The sequence below is a fragment of the Vombatus ursinus genome, unplaced genomic scaffold (assembly GCF_900497805.2).
Source record: "Vombatus ursinus unplaced genomic scaffold, bare-nosed wombat genome assembly UNPS02014821.1, whole genome shotgun sequence".
NCBI lineage: Eukaryota > Metazoa > Chordata > Mammalia > Diprotodontia > Vombatidae > Vombatus > Vombatus ursinus.
In genome coordinates this window covers 10,913,025-10,933,232 of record NW_020954599.1, presented here as the reverse complement: position 1 = coordinate 10,933,232, position 20,208 = coordinate 10,913,025, and the positions used below count along the sequence as shown (strand labels likewise).

The following is a 20,208-nucleotide window of genomic DNA, read 5'->3' as shown; positions in this document are numbered from 1 at the left end:
CTGACCTCCCTGGCTTCTTTTAAGTTCCAACTGAAATCCCACCTTCTACAAGAAGTCTTCTTCAACCCCTCTTAATTCCAGGGCTTTTTCTCTTTTTAATTATGTCCTCTTTATTCCATGTATAGCTTGCTTTGTATATATTTGTTTGCATATTGTTCCCCCCCCCATTAATTGTAAGCTCCTCGAGGGCAGAAACTGTCTTTGGCCTCTTTTTGTATCCTCAGTGCTTAGCAGAGTGCTTGGAACATAGTAGGTGCTTAATAAATATTTATTGATTGATTGAAACATATTTCAACTCCTCAAACTAGTATATGCTTTTAAAAGTCTATGGTTGGGGTAGCTAGGTGGTGCAGTGAATAGAGCTCCAACTTTGGAGTCAGGGGGACCTGAGTTCAAATGTGGCCTTAGACACATGACACTTACTAGCTGTGTGACCCTGGGCAAGTCACTTAACCCTGATTGCCTCACCAAAAAAGCAACCCCCCCCCAAAAAGCAAAAGTATATGGTTAGGTAGGTTTCCTTCCTTCCTTTCTTTTCTCTTTCTTCTTTCCTTCCTGTTTTTCTCTTCCTTCCTTCCTATTTTTCTTTCTTTCTTTCTTCTTTCCTTCCTTCCTTCCCATTTTTCTTTCTTTCTTCTTTCCTTCCTTCCTGTTTTTCTTTCTTCTTTCCTTCCTTCCTTCCCATTTTTCTTTCTTTCTTTGTTCCTTCTGATTTTTCTTTCTCTTTCTTCCTTCTTTCCTTCCTGTTTTTCTTTTTCTTCCTTCCTTCCTGTTTTACTTTCTTTCTCTCTCTCTTTCTTTCTTTCTCTCTTTCTTTCTCTCTTTCTTTCTTTCTCTCTCTCTCTCTATCTCTCTCTCTCCCTCTCTCTCTCCCTCCCTCCCTCCCTCCCTTCCTTCCTTCCTTCCTTCCATTTTTGAAAGCTACCAATACATCAAAATGAAGAATATATGCTAAATGATCCACATCTTTAGTAATAGGATGAGAGGCAGGTACCAGGATAGGAAGTAATCTTAAAGAGAACTCATTTGATCCTCACAACAATCCTGGCAGTTGCTATTGTAATCCACATTTTACAGATGAGAAACAAATGAGATTAAGTGACTTGCCTAGGGTCACACAGCTAGTGAGCATCTATGGCAGGATTAAGTAATCTTAATGAGAAAAAGTTTCTTTAGGGAAACTTGAAGTGTATGAACTACAATTCCTCTGTCCTCTGTTGTTGTCTGCTTCTCATCTTCATGTTGTCAGTAATGTCTGGAATGAAGTACCCATCTGTCACTATCTACTCTCTTCCATCAAGGTTCTACTCAGATCCCACCTCCTTCATGCAGCCTTCCTTCCCCAACCTCCACAAAAGTGATTTCTCTGTTCTAATTTTTTTCATAGTATTTTGCCCAGTCTTCTTTTGTTCACTTTCCCAGTCTTCCTTGCACATAAAATTAAGGGTAGGGCCTATGTCCTAGTTGTCTTTGTATTCTCAGAACCTAGCAAAATGCACCTGCACATAGTAGATGCTGTAATAAATGTTTTATGGATTGAGTAGTAATTTATAAAACACTACAAACTGTACTTTTATGAGAGGGAATCAAGCTGAAGAGGGAGGACAAGGACGGGAGCAGAAGGACTAGAGGAGGAAAATTACTGGATTGGGTTGGAAATGATGGGGACCTTGGGAGAAAAGTGACTAATTTATAATAGAGTTTGTTGTAAAGGACAAGAAAGTCAGGAATAGTCTGGTATATATTCTAGTTTGGGGGAAAGCAGGTTTCAAAAAGATGGAGAGCAAGATTATCAGACTCCAACAGACTGAAATTGTGCTGAAAAAATCTGCCCAGCAGGGATGGGTAGCTTTTGAGAATTAAATTCTGAAGACACAAGGAAACAATTCTGATAAGGAAAATAGGAAACTGACTTAAAGGGCCCAGGATGGATGGACAATGAAAATCACGTTCAAAAGATTGAAGCCAGGGCAGATAATAGAGACAGTTTACAAAAGCATGTCACAGTCCTTTAAGAATGGTGCTAATCCTCAGAATGAGCCAAAGAAAGCAAAGTAAAGCAACAAGTGATTTTTAGAGCTATATTAAAGGGAAGACGTAGATAAAAGAAGAGATGGTGCTGCAATTTGGAGAAGATGGAATAATAACTATTATAATAGATAAGGTGGAGGTGATCAAATCTTATTTTACTTATCTCATCTATACCAAGGAAAATGATCTTTCAATTGGAAAAACCAGGATAAAAACAGCTAATGGAAGAATTGGTATCCAAGAGAAATAAGCAAATAGGAGAAATCACCCAGCTGCCTTATGATCACTTCAAGTCTCCTTGCCCAGATGAACTGTACCCAAAGATATTGAAAGACCTGGTAGCTGTGATTGTTGAATCAGGGTCAAAAATCTTTGAAAGACTGCAGAGAACAGGACTGGAGAAGGTCAAACATTGTTCTGGGGGAAAGAATAAAGTACAAATTATAGGCCAGTGATCTTGATTTCAATGTCTAGAAAAGTTTGAGAACAGAGGTTCATAGGATCCTAAATTTAGAGCAAGAAGGAATCTTACAGGTCATCAAGTATAGAGGGTTGGCTCATGAATATCTGAAAAAGGCAACATTGATTAAAAAGAGGTAGCATGACTTAACCTTAACCTCTGTTTGCCTTAATCCACTGGAGAAGGAAATGAGGAAATTGCTCCAATATCATTGCCAAGAAAATGCCATTTACAGCATTGGCATGATATGGTTCATGGCATCATGAAGAGTTGGATGCAACTAACCAACAGAACAACAACAAGCATGATTTCATCATGAACAATTCATGCCATTCTAGCCTTTTTTATCTTCACTTTTTAATAGTTGACATTTATATACTACTTTAAAGCTTGGAAAGTGTTAAATGATTTGCCCTGGGGTTACACAATAAATATCTGAGGCAAGATTCAGTCTCAGATCTTCCTGACTCCCAAGTCCAATACTCTATCCATTGTACCATCTAGCGGCTCCTTGAAAATGATAATAATTAACATTTATATAGCACCTACTATGTGTCAGGCACTGGCTAAGTGCTTTACAATTATTATCTCATTTGATCCTTACAACAACCCTGGCAGCTGCTATTATAATCCACATTTTACAAATGATAAAACAGAAGCAAATGAGATTAAGTGACTTGTCTAGGGTCACACAGTTAGTGAGCATCTATGGCAGGATTCAACTTCAAGCGTCCCTGCCTCCCAAGTCCCACATTCTTTCCTCTGTGTCTCCAAGGTGCTTTTTTTTTTGACAAGCTTACTGAACTTTAAAATCAAGAGAATGCTGCAGATGAAGTTTACCTAGACTTCAGTGAAACTTTTGACAAAGTCTCTTATTCTCTTCTTGTGAAAAATATGGAGAGATAAGGGATGGATGATACTACAAACAGGTGATTCAGAACTGTTGAATGGCCAGATCCAAAGATTAGATGGGGTTCAAGATCAAACTGGAAGGAGGTGAATTTCAGGGTTCTGTGCTGAACTGTGTGATAACATTTTTGACAGTGACATGGATAAAGGCACAAATAGATGTTATACTTTTAAAACATGCAGAAAAGTGGGTGGAATGACTAAGGTCTCGACAGACTAAAACATTGGAACGAATCTCATGAGAAAAAATGAAAGAGATTATCTTATAATTGGGTTTAAAAAAATCGCCTCACAGTGATAAGATGGAGAAGTCTTTCTAGATATCAGTTTGTGTGAAAAAGATCTATAGTGGGACTGCCAGGCTCAGAATAAGGTGATTTGGCAGTTAAAGAAACAAATACAATCTTTTATTTCTCATGGAATATTAATGTTTTAAAGCAACAAAATAGAATTAACACACAGGTAGAAAAGAGATCAGAAAGGTACAAAAAGCAAATACAATATTATTTAGACTGAGCTTGTTAAGAGCAGAAACTGCTCTTTCCCTGACTTCCTCTCCCATCCCCACCCTTTTCTTTGTATCCCTAGCACTTAGTACAATGTCTGGCACAAAATGGATACTAAATAAATGCTTGTTGCTGACATTAAGTTCATATATCTATGTATATTACATATGTATGTATACACATGTATTTCTCTTTAATTTATTGCAGTCTTCATCTGCATTAAGAGAGATGTAGTGTGCAGGTCAATCCTGGGTAGATGGCATTTGGAATATTGGATTCAATTCTGGGAACCACAGTTTATGAAGGACATGGATAAGCACCTAGCAAAGAGCACCTGGAATGACAAAGAGCCTGGAGCTGATGCTACATGAGGATCAGATGCAAGAAGTGAGAATATTTATCTTGGGGAGGTGAAGACTCAAGGCAGACCATCTATAAGTATTCAAAAGATTCTTAGCATGAATGAAGGAATAGATTCAGTTCTTGAACTTAGAATTGGACACAGCCAGTGGAAGTTGTACAGAGGTAGAGAATTCTCCCAAAGTGGAATGCAGTACATTGGCAGGTAATGGATTTTTGTCTAGGTCTGAAGGATCTCTGAAGTAGTTGTGCACTTTGATATTCTGTGATTTGAGAAGGGGATAGAGTCAGAGAAGACCTTGCATTTGAGGCAGGTAACATTTCTGGTGGATGAAGGACAGATCTTGGGTAGTAAATTCATCCTTTTCAATTTTTTCTATAAATTTCTATTAATGTCTTTTTTGACATCACCAAAACCACAGCACCCTCTCTTTTCCCCTCCCAGACAGCCACTCCATATAACAAATTTATTTTTAAAGACAAAAATGAAAAACAATGAGCAAAACTGATAACTACATTGCAAAAGTTTGAAAATTTGTGAAATGTACCACAGTCATGGAGTAAATTCATTCTTTTTTAAAAAATTTAATTGAACTTCTTATATGTGAAAATGTTATCAGCACTCATGATTGTCATCTCTACTTAGTTTGAAAGAAAGGCTTGGGCTGAACTGAGTATGATGGGGTGATCCTAAAAAATAAAACTGGGTAGGGAGAGGTGAAAAAAAAGCAATTATCTCATATAAATGAGGCATGCAAGGAAGAACTGATACAGAAGAAGCAAGTGAGAGTGGAGGGCTGGTAGTGCTGGAATTTTACTCTCATCAGAAATGGGTTAAAGAGAGAACAACACATACATCTAGAAGGGCATAAATGATTTCCAAATTTATAAAGAAATAAGGAAGTAAGATGATAGAATAAGGGAAAGACTTTTAGAAGGTGTATAGATCAAGAATTAGGAGGGTGGGGAAGAGGACAAGGCAGGTACTTTTAGAGGGGTGGGTATATTAAGGAATAGGAGGGCAAGGTAGTGGTAGAAATAAATTAGATGTGTGAGGAGGGATGAAGAATAGTGAGGAAAAATAAGATAGGGGAAATACACAAGTAATTATAACTTTGAATGTGAATAGAATGAATATACACATAAAATGGAAATGGATAGCAGAATAGATTAAAAATCTGAATTTGATAATATGTTGCTTACAAGAAGTGTAATAAAAAATGAGAGCTACACATGAATTAAAATAGAAGGCCGTAGTGGAATTTATCATGCTTCAGCTGATGTAAAACAAACAAACAGGGGTAGCAATCATGATTTGAGACAAAGTTAAAGCTAAAATAAAATTAATTAGAAGAGATAAATAGGGAAAGTACACTGTCACTAATATTATTCAGTATTGTTTTAGACCATTTAAAATAACTTTAGACACTATAAAATACCTGAGAGTATACCTGCCAAAATACACCAAGGAACTACTTGAATATATTACAAAACATTCTTTATACGAATAGATTTAAATAATTGGAGAATTATCAATTGTTCATGGGTAGGCAAATCTAATATAATAAAAATGAAAATTATACTTAACTAATCTATTTATTCAATGCCATTCCAATTAAATTACTGAAAAAATTATTTTACTAAGAAAAATAACAAAATCTGTTTGGAAGAATAAAAGGCCAAGATTTTCAAAGAACCTAATGAAATAAAAATGTAAAGGAAGGAGATTCAGCAGTACCAGACCTTAAACTATATTATAAGGCAGTGAATATTAAAACTATCTGAAATTGGCTAAGAAATAGAAAGGTAGTCAGTGGAATGGAGTAGATATAAAGGACTTTAGTAACTTTGTGTTTGATAAATGTAAAGGTTTAAGTTTTGGGGATAAGAATTCATTATTTGATAAAAATTTGATAAAAAAAAATTGGGCCTAGACTAATATCTTAAACCATGTACCAAGATAAGGTGAAAATGGATACATGACCTAGATATGAAGGGAGCTATCACAAGAAAATTAGAACATGAAATATATTACCTATCAGACTCATAGATAGGAGAATAATCTATGAAGAAATAAGAGAGAATGTTGTGAGACGTAAAATGCATAATTTTGATTATATTAAATTAAAAGTTCCTCTACAAATAAAACCAGCGTAGCCAAGATTAGAAGGAAAACAGAAAATTGGGGGGGGTGAACTTTTGTAGGCAATCTTTCAGATAAAGGTCATTTCTCAAATATATGAAGAACTTCATCAAATTTATAATAATATGAATCATTCCCCAATTGATAAATGGCCAAAGGATAAAGAAATCAAAACTATATATAGTTATATGAAAAATGCTCTAAATAATTATTGATTAGAGAAATGCAAATTAAAACCACTCTGAGGTATCATCTTATACCTATAAGATGATAGATGCCCTTCAGTCAAGGAATGGCTAAATAAGTTGTGGTATATGATTGTGATGGAATACTACTATGATATAAGAAATAATGAGCTGGTTGATTTTAGGGAAAAAAAAAACATGGAAAGACTTGGACCTATGAAGGAAGATGCTATCCACTGCCAGAGAAAGAACTGACAAAATGAAATATGTTTAGTATGATCTTATTTACATAAGTATATACGTATGCATATACATATATATTTATATGTATACATGTATACATATATTTATATATTATATGTATGTATGTATATAGATATATGTATACATATATATATTCATGTTTAATTGTAGCCTTCTCTATGGAGGGGTGGGGAGGGAGGAAGGAAAAAATAAAATAAGTGCATAGCAGAGAACAAAAGAAAACTTAGAAGGAATCACAGAAATACGATAGTTAATAAGTAAATTAATTTAGGTAGCATTATGATTTTTATTATGTTGGCTTGACCTACATGAACAATTTTTCTCCAATTATTTAAATCTGGTGTGTGTGTGTGTGTGTGTAAAGAATGTTTTCTACTTGTGTTCATGTGGTTCCTCTGTGTGTCTTGGCAGCTTTGAAAACAATGTGTAGTATTTATTACATAGGCTTTAAAAAAAAAGTAAACAGTTTGAAATGAAAATTTATTGTTTTATATGGAATCTTTCCTTTTTGTTCTACTGTGTACATGGAAATGTTCTTTTTTTTTTGATTTTCTCATTTTGTTTCTAAGGTTAAAATGAAATAAAAACAAATTAAAATTTTAATTAAATTTTTAAAAAGCATACTTTTATTTTTTTTCAGTTCCAACTTCTTTTCCTCCCCTACTCCATCCAATGAGAAAGCAAGAAAAATAAAGCCTATCATAAATATATATAGTCATACAAAACAAATTTTCTGCATTTGGCATGTTCCAAAAAAAAAAAAAAGGCAAGAAAAGAAAAAAATACGAACTCTTCATCTGTCTCTATCTGGAAATGATTCATCATGGCATGTTTCATCATGACATCATGAGTTCTTTGGAACTATTGTGGGTCATTGTGTTGATCAGAGATACTAAGTCTTTCAAAAGAGATTATCTTTAAAATATGGCTGTTACTATGTAGATGGTTCTCCTAGTTCTGTCCACTTCACTTTGCATTAATTTATACAAGTCTTTCTGGTTTTTTTTCCCTGAAACCATCCCTTTTATCATTTTTTACATGATGTAATGGATAGAATGCTAGGCCTATAATCAGGAAAACCTGAGTTCAAATCTAGCCTCAGACACTTGCTAGCTGTGTGACCTTAGGCAATTCCTGTTTGCCTCAGTTTCCTCATTTGTAAAATGAGCTGGAAAAGGAAATGGTAAACCAGTATTTTTGCTAAGAAAATCCCAAATGGGATCATGAAGAGTTAGACACAACTAAAACAACTGAATAACAACAATATGCCATCATATTCACATACCGTAACTTGTTCAGCCATTGCCCAATTGATGGATAGCCCTTAGTTTGCAACTCTTTGCCACTACAAACAACTGCTATAAATATTTTTTGTGTAGATGAGTTCTTTTCCTCTTTCTTTGATGTCTTTGAGATATAGCTCTAGTAGCAATAGTTCTGATTCAAAGGGTATGCAGTATAATAACTTTTTGGGCATAGTTCCAAATTGCTTTGCAGAATAGTTGAACTAGTTCACAGCACCATCAACAGTATATTCATGATCTGTTTTCCTACATCCCCTTCAGCATTCATCATTTTCATTTTCTGTTTTTCTAGCCAACCTGATGGGCATGATGAGGTGGTACCTCAGAGTTCTTTTAATTTGCATTTCTCTAATTATTGGTGATATAGAGTATTTCCTCATGTGGCTATGGATAGCTTTGATTTCTTCCTCTGAAAACTACCTATTTATATCCTTTGTCCTTTTATCACTTGAGAAATGGCTCTTATTATTTTTTATAAATTTGACCCAGTTCCCTATATATTTTAGAAATGAGACCTTTGTCAGAAAAATGTGGTGGTAAGATTTTCCTCCCATTTTCTTGGTTTTTTTCTAATTTTAGCTGCATTGGTTTTGTTTTTAGAAAAACTTTATAATTTTACCTCACATTAACCTATCACTTGTTTGATCATGACATCTTTCCCTTACCATAGATTAGACAGGTAATTTCTTCCGTTCCACTAATTTGCTTATAATATCATTATTTATGTATACATAATCCATCTATTTTGTGCTTATCTTGGTATATGATGGGAGATGCAGATATATGCCTAGTCTTTGCCAGACTACTTTCCAGTTTTCCCAATAGTTTTTGTTGAATATCGAGTTCTTGCCCCAATAGCTAGGATCTTTGTACTTATGAAACACAATCTCACTATGTTCATTTGTTTCTGTTTGTTTTGTACATAATCTGTTCCATGGATCACCCACTCTATTTCTTATCTAATAATTGTTCTGATGAGTATAGCTTGATAGTATAGTTTGTGATATGGAACTTCTAGGCCCTCTTCTCATTTTTTTTATTGATTGCCTTGAAATTTTTGACCTTTTGTTTCTACAGATGAATTTTGTTATTATTTATTCTAGTTCTATGGAGTAATTCTTTGGTGGTTTGATTGGTATGATGGTTAATAAATAAATAGATTTAGGTAGCATTATTATTTTTATTATGTTGCCTTGGCCTACACGAGCAATTAATATTTCTCCAATTATTTAAATCTAGGGTGTGTGTGTGTGTGTGTAAAGAATGTTTTCTACTTGTGTTCATATGGTTCCTCTTGTATCTTGGCAGGTAGACTCCCAAGTATTTTATAATCTCTGTAGTTATTTCAAATGGAATTTCTCTTTCTATCTCTTTCTGTCATATTTTGTTGGCAATATACAGAAATGCTGATAATTTGTATGGGTTTATTTTATATCCTGCAACTTTATTAAAGTTATTAATTATTTCAATTAGTTTTTTTTAAAAGTTGATTCTCTAGGGATCTGTAGGGAAGCCATCATATCATCTGCAAAAAATGATAGTATTGTTTCCTCATTGGCTATGTTTATTCCTTCATTTTCTTTTTCTTGCCTTATTGCTATAACTAGCATTTTTAGTGCAATATTGAATAGTAATGATAATAATGGATATCCTTGCCTCATCCCTGTTCTTACTAAAAAGGCTTCTAGCTTATCACCATTATATATGATACTTGCGCTTGATTTTAGAAAGATACTGCTTATAATTTTAAGGAAAGCTCTGTATATTCTTGTGCTTTCTATTATTATTTTAACAGGTGTTGTATTTTGCTGAAAGTCTTTTCTGTAGCTAATGAAATAATCATGTGGTTTTTTTGGGTCATTTTTGTTATTGATATGGCAAATTATGCTTCTAACTTTCCTAATATTAAACCAGCCCTGCATTCCTGGCATAAATCCAACCTGATCATAATTTATGATCTTTGTGATATACTGCTGTAATCTCCTTGCTAGTATATTATTTAAAATTTTTGCATCAATATTCATTAGGGAAATTGTAATAGAGTTTTCTTTCTCTGTTGTGACTCTCTCTGGTTGAGATACCATGACCATATTTGTGTCATAGAAAAAAATTTGTTAGTATGCCTTCTTTTCTTCCTTTTAAAAAGTTTATATAATATTAGAATTAATTTTTTTAAAATTTTTGACAGAATTCACTTGTAAATCCATCTGGTATGTTTTTCCCCCCCTTAGGGAGTTCATTTGTAGGGGTTCATTTCCCCCCTTAGGGAGTTCATTCAATTTCTTTTTCTAAGATAACATTATTTGAATATTATATTTACTGCTCTGTTACTCTGGGCAATTTATGTTTTTGTAAATATTTATCTTTTTCATTTAGATTACCAGTTTTATTGCATATAGTTGGAGAAAAATAGCTCCTAATAATTGACTTTTCCCTTTCTTTATTGGTTGTCAATTCACCTTTTTCATTGTTGACAGTGGTAATTTGGTTTTCTTCTTTCCTTTTAAAAAAATTAAATTAGCCAGTGGCTTATCTATCTTATTGTTGCTGTTTTTCCTCTCCATACTTCCAAAAATGGATTTCAGTTTTTTTTAAAAATTAGTTTAATGTTTGGGTTTTTTTGTTTTTTTTTTTACTTTAAATTTTGTTAATCTTTTCTTTGATTTTATGATTTGTATTTTGGTGTTTTAATTTTTCTTTTTCTAGTTTTTTTTAGTTGCAGGTTTAGTTCAATGATCTGCTCTTTCTCTTTCATTGATGTGTGTGTTTAGAAGTATTCAATTTCTCCTATGCATAGAGTTGGCTGCATTTCACAAATTTTGGTCTGTCATCTTATTGTTGTCATTATCTTCAGTGAAATAATTGATCATTTTTATGATTTGTTATTTGATCCATTTATTCTTTAGGATTTGAAAATTTAGTTTTCAATTAGTTTTTATTCTAAGCTTCAAAGATGCTTTATTAAATATAATTTTATTTCATTATGGTCAGAAAAATATACATTTATTTTTTCTGCATTTGTGATCTTTTTTGGCCTTAATACATGTCTAATTCTGTGAAGGTATCATGAATAGCTTACCTACAGAAATAAGGATTCTCTTTTATATTCCCAATCAAAATTCTCCAGGAGTCTATCATATCCAACTTTTCTAAAATTCTATTAATCTCCTTAACTTTTTTGTTGGTTTTATGGTTAGATTTATTTAGGTCTGAGAGGGGCAAATTGAGGTCCCATTAATATGGTTTTACTGTCTAAGAGTAAATTCATTCTTAATTCCAATTTTCCCTAAAAGTAGTCATCTTCCTTTTATACTTCAATGTCTATCCTACTCCCACCAACACTTTTTCTTCATATAAGCATGCTTGAATTAAAACACTTATAAGATATTTAAGCTCTTCAGAAGACAAATTAAAGCATAATCTAAATTATCTAAATGTTTAGTTATTCAAAGAAACATTTTACTTCCAGCTTAGCTTCTCCTTTACCACCCATTATAAATCTGAATAAGCTCTTCTATGAATCAGTTTGTGTTATACAAAACAATTTTAATATTAACTGAAAACAGTAGGAAAACATGTAGCTAGCATTTTTTTTTTAAACCATTCCCCCCAAAAGAGGCAGCTAGGTGGCATAGTGGATAGAGTGCTAGGCCTGGTGTTGGGAAGACCTGAATTCAAATATGGTCTCAGACATTTACTAGCTGTGTGATCTTGGGCAAGTAATTTAACATTTGACTCATTTTTTCTTACGTATAGCATGAGGATAATAAAAGCACATAGCTCTTAGGGTTGTTGGAATGAGACAATATTTGGAAAGTGATGGCATATTGTAGATGCTTATTAAGCCAGTCCTTCCTTCTTTCCTTCTTCCTTCCTTCCTTTCTCTCTCTCTCTTCCTTCCTTTCTTCCTTCCCTTCTTTTTTTTCTTTTTTTCCTTCTTTACTTTCTTTTTTTCTCTTTCCTTCCTTTCTTCTTTATTTCCTTTCTCCCATCTTTCTATTCAAAAGCATTTTATATCCCAAATATAAAATTTTAAATAGCAACTATCACATATTTTCCATTACCCTGCTGCTTTTCTTTAGCACAGATAATTGATTATTGACTCTGTTTAAACCTGAAGGCTTATGAAATGAAGGGAAGAGAGAGTGTGATAGAAAAGTAAAGTAAAAGACATATGCAGGAAGGCAATTCCATGATCTATGAACAGCTACTCTGTTTATTTTTATAACCATTCTCCAAACCCTACAGAGGCAAGAGAAACAAGGGGATTAAATGACAGGAAATCATAAGTCTGGGGTCGTGCTTTCATTTGCAGTCATGTATTTTCAATAATACATATTAATCTAATTATTTCTCTTGCATGACAGATGAACCTCTCATTTGGGGGTGGTGGTAGAAAAAATCAGCATAAAAATATAGCTATGACTTGACTAAAATAAATTAATTCTATGATAGGAATCTTCAAATATTTAAAGGACTGTTATGTGAAAGAGGGATAGACTTGTTCTTTTTGATTCTATGGAAAAAAATGGGTGGAAGTTGAAAAGAAGCAGATTTCAACTTTACATAAGGAAAAAAACTGCCTACCATTTAATGCGATGGTTGTCCAAAGTGGGGGGGATGGGTGATCCTGGGAAGTTCTTTAATCAGAGGTTGGATGGACAGTTATCAGGAATATTACATAAAGGCTTCCTACATGGTAGAAACTAGCTATAAGATTCTATGACTTAAAAAAAAAGTTTTTGAGAGGTAGATATAAGCAATAGAATAAACACAATGATCAATATCTAAATGTAATACAATTACATTTTTGTTATCTCTACCACCAAAAGGGCACATAAAGTATAGAAAATAAATACCAATGCATAATATGTCCCATTTCTTTATTTGGTAAGCAGGGCCACTGGTCTAACTTGTTTGATTAGTGAAACAATTGGTTTCCAGAAATAACATCTAACACATGAGAATAATCATATGCTCATAACCTAAAGGCGATCGTAGTGGCTTTCTGAACATCAGAGAACACACTGCTTTGTTTTCATTTTGTGTATTCCAATACTCACAATCAGCATTTGCAAAAAGATCACCTTGAAAATAATGGCAGTTGTCTACGTCAACATCTATTGCAGGGGTGGGGAACCTGCAGCCTTGAGGCCACATGTGGCCGTTTAGGTCCTCAGGTGCGGCCCTTTGACTGAATCCAAACTTCACAGAACAGATTCCCCTTAATAAAAGGATTTGTTCTGTAAAATTTGGACTCAGTCAAAAGGCCGTACCCAAGGAACTAGAAGGTCACATGTGGCCTCGAGGCCGCAGGTTCCCCACCCCTGATCTATTGCAAAGGATGAGGAAGTAAAGAAATTCTCTAAAGAACTCAATGACACCCTCCAAATTAAATTAACATATACTTCAAAACTCAGTGACTTCAATACAATGGTGAGAATGCCCCCCAAAATGCATTTGAAAAAATAGTTCAGGAGTAAGAAATGAGAGAGGCTAAATTCTTACAAAACCTTAGATACGATTCAGAATTATCACATCTACATATCATGACTATTATAAGAAGAAATTCAGGAATTGGTGGACAGGAAAGGACAAAATGGTATTTAAAAATTAAATTAATTATATTTAAATGAACAGGAAATGATTTCACTGATACAGTACTGACTTCCAAACCAACCATCTGCATATGGTCAAATAACCAATTTGTTAGGAAAAGATCAAAATTTATATCAAATAATTAGAAGATCATATGGTAACCAATTGAGATGGCTTCAACCTGACCTCTTTGGACAAGATGTCAAGGCAAAATAAATAAAAAGGAAAGGGGTTAAAAGGACAGGTATCTTCAGAGAGTCTCCCCATTTTATAAGAAAGTTTAACCAATGAAAATCAATGGGTACAGCAAAAAGACTAAAAGAGCTGAGAAACCCTCTCAGACAGCAAACATTTGATCTCATTGCCAAAGAGATGACAGCCGAAGGTAAAACCAGTTTAGACTATAAGTGTGTTTGTAAAATCATTGGGCAAAAGATGGAAGAAAATTATGAGAATAATCATCTTGTAAAATAGCAAGAAGCAAAAGGTGGAAAAAGTAGTTTATGGTGAGCTTGGAGAGAGAACCTTACTAAGTCAAATTATCTTGATGGCATTTAAGGGTAAGATTGGAAGGAAAGCAATAAATGAGTCATCTAAAGGAAAAGGTCCATAAAGATTTCTAGAATAAAATCTCTTCTCCATCAATGACAATGAAACTACTAGAATTTGCATTCTGACATCATAATCCCCAAAGTACAACATAAGGAAGTATAAATATCAGTAAAAATGGAAAAAGTAGCCAGGCTAGACCAAGTATACACAGAAAAGGTGTGTGCTGGATGAAGGTAAGACAGTGTCAAAGGCGTTGAGGGACTGGTTCTCAAGGTATCTGAGAAAGAAGATAATCAAATGCTTAGGAGATGTTCCAGACTTTATTATCAATAAGGAAAATGAGAAAATATAAAAAATTGCCAACCAATATGCCTTTCACATGTCTGCAAAATCAGCCATCTGTCACTCTTTTCTCAGAATTTGCTACCATGCCACCATGGAAGTCCCTCCCCATCCCCCAACTTTCAGCCCTCATTCCCTGATTTTCAGTCCCCTTTTAAGTATTGTTTTTTCCCCATTAGAATGTAAGTTCATTGAGAGCTGGGACTTTCTTTTTGCTTATATTTGTATTCCTAGCCTTGTGATTGTTGTACTTGTATATTTCTATTCCTAACCTTATGGCTGACACATCTTTGATTTGGAATGTATACTCCTTGAGGACATAGACTGTTTTAGCCTTCCTTTATATCCCATAGGACCTGATGAACTCAGGTCCTCCTGACTTCAGGGGCTGGTGCTCTATCCACTGTGCCACTATGAAGCCATCCTTGATGAAGGGATGAAAAGGGAATAGGTAGGCTTCTGCCAATTATGGTTTTTAAATTTCACACTTTTACAGTCATCTTTACAACTAATTCAGAAGTATAGAGAACACAAAACCCCAGCATCCTCATTTGAAGATTAAAAAACGATTTTATTTGGCAGAGCAAAATGCCACCTTAGGGATTTTCCTCCAAAAAGATGTCTTAAATGTACATATCAAAATCACATTGAAAAATATGAGATAACTCTGTCTGATTGATATCAAGGAAAGCATAAAGTAGATAGACATATGCTAGCCAAAGATGTTTGCCACTATCGTGTCGGATGTCCATCACAGAATCAAAATGGAAGAAAGATTCTCTAATCCTGTAGCTCGAGGTTTTCAAGTTACTTCTTTATGTGGATGACATTGTACTGACTGCAGCAAGACTGAGACCATTGCCTGATTTTCTAAATAAGATGCAGTCATTCAGAAGAGTTCAGCAAGTATCCACACAGAAAACACCAAATGGATGAAAAATGCCTACTGCCCAGAATATGAGATGTAATTGGATGAACAGATCAGGCCACTGTTCTATCTACCTACCTATCTATCCACACACACATATCCACAGATATGTATGTATGTCTGTCTGTCTGTATGTCTGTATGTACGTGTGTATTCTTCTTCCAGTGCTGATGTATGGGCAAGTGTCATGGAATAATCCAATCCCCAAATAAAGTTGTACGTTGCCCAAAGGGCAGTATAGAAGTGTATGGGGGTTGTACTTAGACTGCAAGAGAATTGGCTTATAGGAGGTCATTAGAAAGCTATATGACCATAAAAATGAGTTAGCTATGTTGCAAAAGTGAGACCAACTAACACCACCAATATGCACTGTACTGGTATCCTTGCAATGATAACAGATCAAAAAGATCCCTAGCATATTGGGTACACCACTATGGAAAATTTGTGGGAGGACATGGACAAAAGTGACTCAGGATAAGGAGGCATGGATAAGTTGTGACCTTTACCACTGGGAGTAGTATCCATTTTGGTGAGTTCAGAGAACTATCTTACTTTTTTTTTCTTTTTTTTAGGCAATTGGGGTTAAGTGACTAGCCCAGGGTCACACAGCTAGTAAGTGTCAAGTGTTTTTGATCTGAGGAGGAATTGGACTCAGGTCCTCCTGACTTCAGGGCTAGTGCTCTATCCACTGCACCTATCTTACTCTTTTTTTTTTTTTAGTGAGGCAATTGGGGTTAAGTGACTTGCCCAGGATCACACAGCTAGTAAGTGTCAAGTGTTTGGTCTGAGGCCGGATTTGAACTCAGATCCTCCTGACTTCAGGGCTAGTGCTCTATCCACTGCGCCACCTAGCTGCCCCTATCTTACTCTTAAGTGTGTGCCAAGTCAGTGTTATGCTTGGAAAAAAATGTTAGTGACAAATGTTTTATAACAATAGAATAATATACTTCTTGTCTGAAAACATTAATTTAAACAGAGAAACTGATTTAGGTCCTAGTTTTGATTAGAATATGATGACAAGCTTGTCCTCAATAATTCTCAAAAACTTTCACCGTTCCACATTTTCTGGATTTTTGATATTTTTTCAGCGCCATTCCATGACATGTTTTAGAACATATTATTAAGCTGCGAAGGGTGAGTATATCCATTTTTACTCTACTAAAAATGTCCAAGGTTGGTATGCTTCCCTAGTCTTGGTAATGTTGGTTCTGGTACTATCATAGGGGAGGGTAAACAAGTATGCTGTCCTTGAAGGGGGAGGGAATAAAATGTCCAGACATTTTGTAGGTCAACTGGTAAAATAAACCAGTGAATTGAAACCATGTGGGCCAAGGCCATGTAGTAATCCTTCTGAGGACCATTGCTGAATCTCCTTCTCCCTGCCATGGCCCCTAATGTTTGGTGATGTAAGGTTTGCAGCCTTTCCTTGTGTCAGTTAAAACACCACTGAGTGGTCTTGTATGTTTGCAAATACCTTTGAAGTCCCCCCAGATACTACAATGGACTGGGGCAGAAATTGCAGAGTTTGTCAATACCCTGAAATGATTTGCATTTTCTCATCTCTGGGATTTTCGTTCATGGATTTTCCTCCTCCTGAATTACTCTTCCTTCCATTTCTACCTGCTGAAATCTTGCCCATGCATTAGTGCTCAGCTAAAATGCAATCTCTTGGGGCAGCTAGGTGGCACAGTGGATAGAGCACCAGCCCCTGAAGTCAGGAGGACCTGAGTTCAAATCTGGCCTTAGACCAAACACTTGACCCTTACTAGCTGTGTGACACTGGGCAAGTCACTTAACTCCAACTGCCTTAAAAAAAATAAAATAAAATGCAATCTCTTTCTTAAAAATTTTTCTTGACAACTCCAATCAGAAGATACCTCTCTCTCCTCTGACAATCTTTGTACTACTCTTATAAAATATTTTCTATTATCTTTTTAAAAAGTCATTTTTGCATGTGTCTTATTGGAAGCCATGGTATGAAAGAAGGAGCACTAGATCGGTTTTTGGAGTTGGATTCTAGACCAGGTTCTGTCCTAAGTACCTATGTGAGCTTGGGCAAGTCTGCCAATAGTTAACAAGACCAAAGCCAACAATTAAGTGCTTGCTATGTTCCAGGTACTGTGCTAAGTGCTTGGGATATAAAGGAAGGCTAAAACAGTCTATGTCCTCAAGGAGTATACATTCCAAATCAAAGATGTGTCAGCCATAAGGTTAGGAATAGAAATATACAAGTACAGCAATCACAAGGCTAGGAATACAAATATAAGCAAAAAGAAAGTCCCAGCTCTCAATGAGCTTACATTCTAATGGGGAAAAAACAATACTTAAAAGGGGACTGAAAATCAGGGAATGAGGGCTGAAAGTTGGGGGATGGGGAGGGACTTCCATGGTGGCATGGTAGCAAATTCTGAGAAAAGAGTGACAGATGGCTGACCTGGGCCCTTCCTCAAAATGGTGACTCCAAGCAGAGCTTACCAGTGGGAGGAGGGCCTCTCTGAGCTTCCATTTCTTAATCTGTAAAATGAAGTGAGATCAGTCTACTTAACTTTTAAATTTTCTTTCAGGTCTAACATTCTATGATGATCCCATATTCTCTCCACAAGACTGTATACTACTTCAGGGGCAGGGACTAAGTCTGGGTACGACTCTGACCTTGCATAGCAAGGATAATAAATTATTTGTTGAAAAAAATGCACATACTTTTGATGACTATATGAAGAAACATAGGGCAACAGCACCCCTTTGAAGGGAAAAGGTACTATAGAGTACAGATAGTCCACAAGTCACAGTTCTTTCTCTTTCACAAAAGATGCTTCCATGGAAGTATAGTCCCAGCTGACATCTGAACGGGTAGGAAAAGGGGATTCAATGTGTGTTCTCACTCATCTTAATGCCTAGTCCTGGCTCCCCACCACTTAAAAAGGAAAAAAAAATAGCCTTTATTATAACACTTCATTTGTTTACATTCCATGTAGATTCCCAATTGCATTATGTGAAAATTCCCTTTCAGAGGACGAAGCCCTCAGTTGGATTTATGATTCTTTCAGGGCTTCTGCAGGTCATCTTTGACAGTCTTTTGCCTCTTTGAGTCAGTTCTTTCTATAAAATTGGGATGATTGTGCATGAAATCCTCATTTGAAAATGTTGAAATTACTAAGGCTGAGGATTCAGAAACATACACTATGGTAAAATATATATGGCTAGAAATGGAATATCAACCACAAGGGGAAAAAAGTCATAGCATCAGTACGATGAGTATCATAAGCAAACTATAGTCTCTCCATTTAAACACTAAGCATTTTATTGACTAGGGTATTTAGGTGTTTCAGAATTCTGAATTATTTCTATGACCATTTTGTGGCCTTTTCTTAGAATATTTTAATACACTGTAAAGAAAAGGTTTTTATTCTATTTTCAAAAGCTAATTAGTTATATGAAATAATTAACTCTCATTTTGAGGGAAAATTTAACCTCCTTTTCACCCCTTGGTAAAACTAATATTTTGGTTAAAACAAGGCATAAATTACACATGATATGTTTAGTGAAGGGTTCTTAAACTGTTTTGTGTCAAGGACCCCTTTGGCACTGTGGTGAAGACTATGGACCCCTTCTCAGAATCATGTTTTTAAAAGCATAGAATAAAATATGCAAGATTACAAATGAAACCAATTACATCGAAATAAAGTTATCAAAATTAAAAAACAAAGTCATGGGCTTCAGGTTAAGAACCCTTAGTCTAGCATGAAGGTAATTATATCTTTTCCTTCACCTCTTCAAGGTAGTCCAGCTTTAGTCAAGTCTTTGGTGTCCAGTTGTGAAGCGAGGAAGGCCTTGGATCAGTGCAAAGCCAGAGCATTCAAGGGAAGCTGTGGGAAGTTATGAGACAATCCTGAGGTCAGACATATCAACTTCCAGGACAAAATTAGGGATCCTTCAGGACCCTGAGATTACATCTGGCACGTCTCCAAAGATCCTCAACCTAGTGAAGGTATGCCCAACCTATACCTGCAGCCATATGCTATCCACAATACTCCCCAGCACAACCCAAACCAGATTAAAATATAATTGGGAAATATTTAATAAAGCAAAGAAAAATACAACAGAACATAGAATATGTTAGTCTGTGGTTTTCTAAGTCAATATGCACCCATAGGGATCCTTACCTATGGTTTAGTGGCCCCTGTTTCTATTTGAGTTTGATATCACTGGTCTAGAATTAGTATCTCTCAAGATCAAATTTAACCTGCACTTGAGTTGGATTAGTTTGGACCCTGTGACCCTGGCCTAAATAATTCATACCTAGGATTGGATCAGGTCCAGCAAGGGTAGACAGATTGACAATTTTGTCTGAACACATTGATGGGATTCCCTTTGTATATGTTTCTTCGATTCAAGTTGTAACTCATTAAATATCAAACTTGATTATACTGGCTTTTTGCTTTCATTATCCTGTAGTAGATGTTACAAATTTATAGTTTTCCCCCTTCTCCATTATTCATACTTCTTTTTAAAAATATCTTTTTCCTTTCTCTCTGCAAATATAATTAATGTATATTTTGGATAATAACTCTGATCTATAGTGGAAAGAGAATGGTTTGAGTTGGTAAACTAAGTATTGCTCTATTT

General features: G+C 35.1%; 1 protein-coding gene across 2 annotated transcripts in view; it reads right to left on the bottom strand.

Annotated features, from left to right (window-relative positions):
- TET2 (tet methylcytosine dioxygenase 2) overlaps positions 1-20,208 on the bottom strand; it is a 155,640-nt gene that overhangs the window by 56,642 nt on the left and 78,790 nt on the right. The window contains exon 1 of one of the 2 annotated variants that reach the window (XM_027837438.1): positions 19,352-19,396. The exons of the other annotated variant lie outside the window; for it this stretch is intronic. The gene's annotated coding sequence lies outside the window, so the exon portion shown is untranslated. Of the gene's footprint in view, positions 1-19,351; positions 19,397-20,208 lie in introns of those variants that run through there. 2 annotated transcript variants of the gene reach the window in all.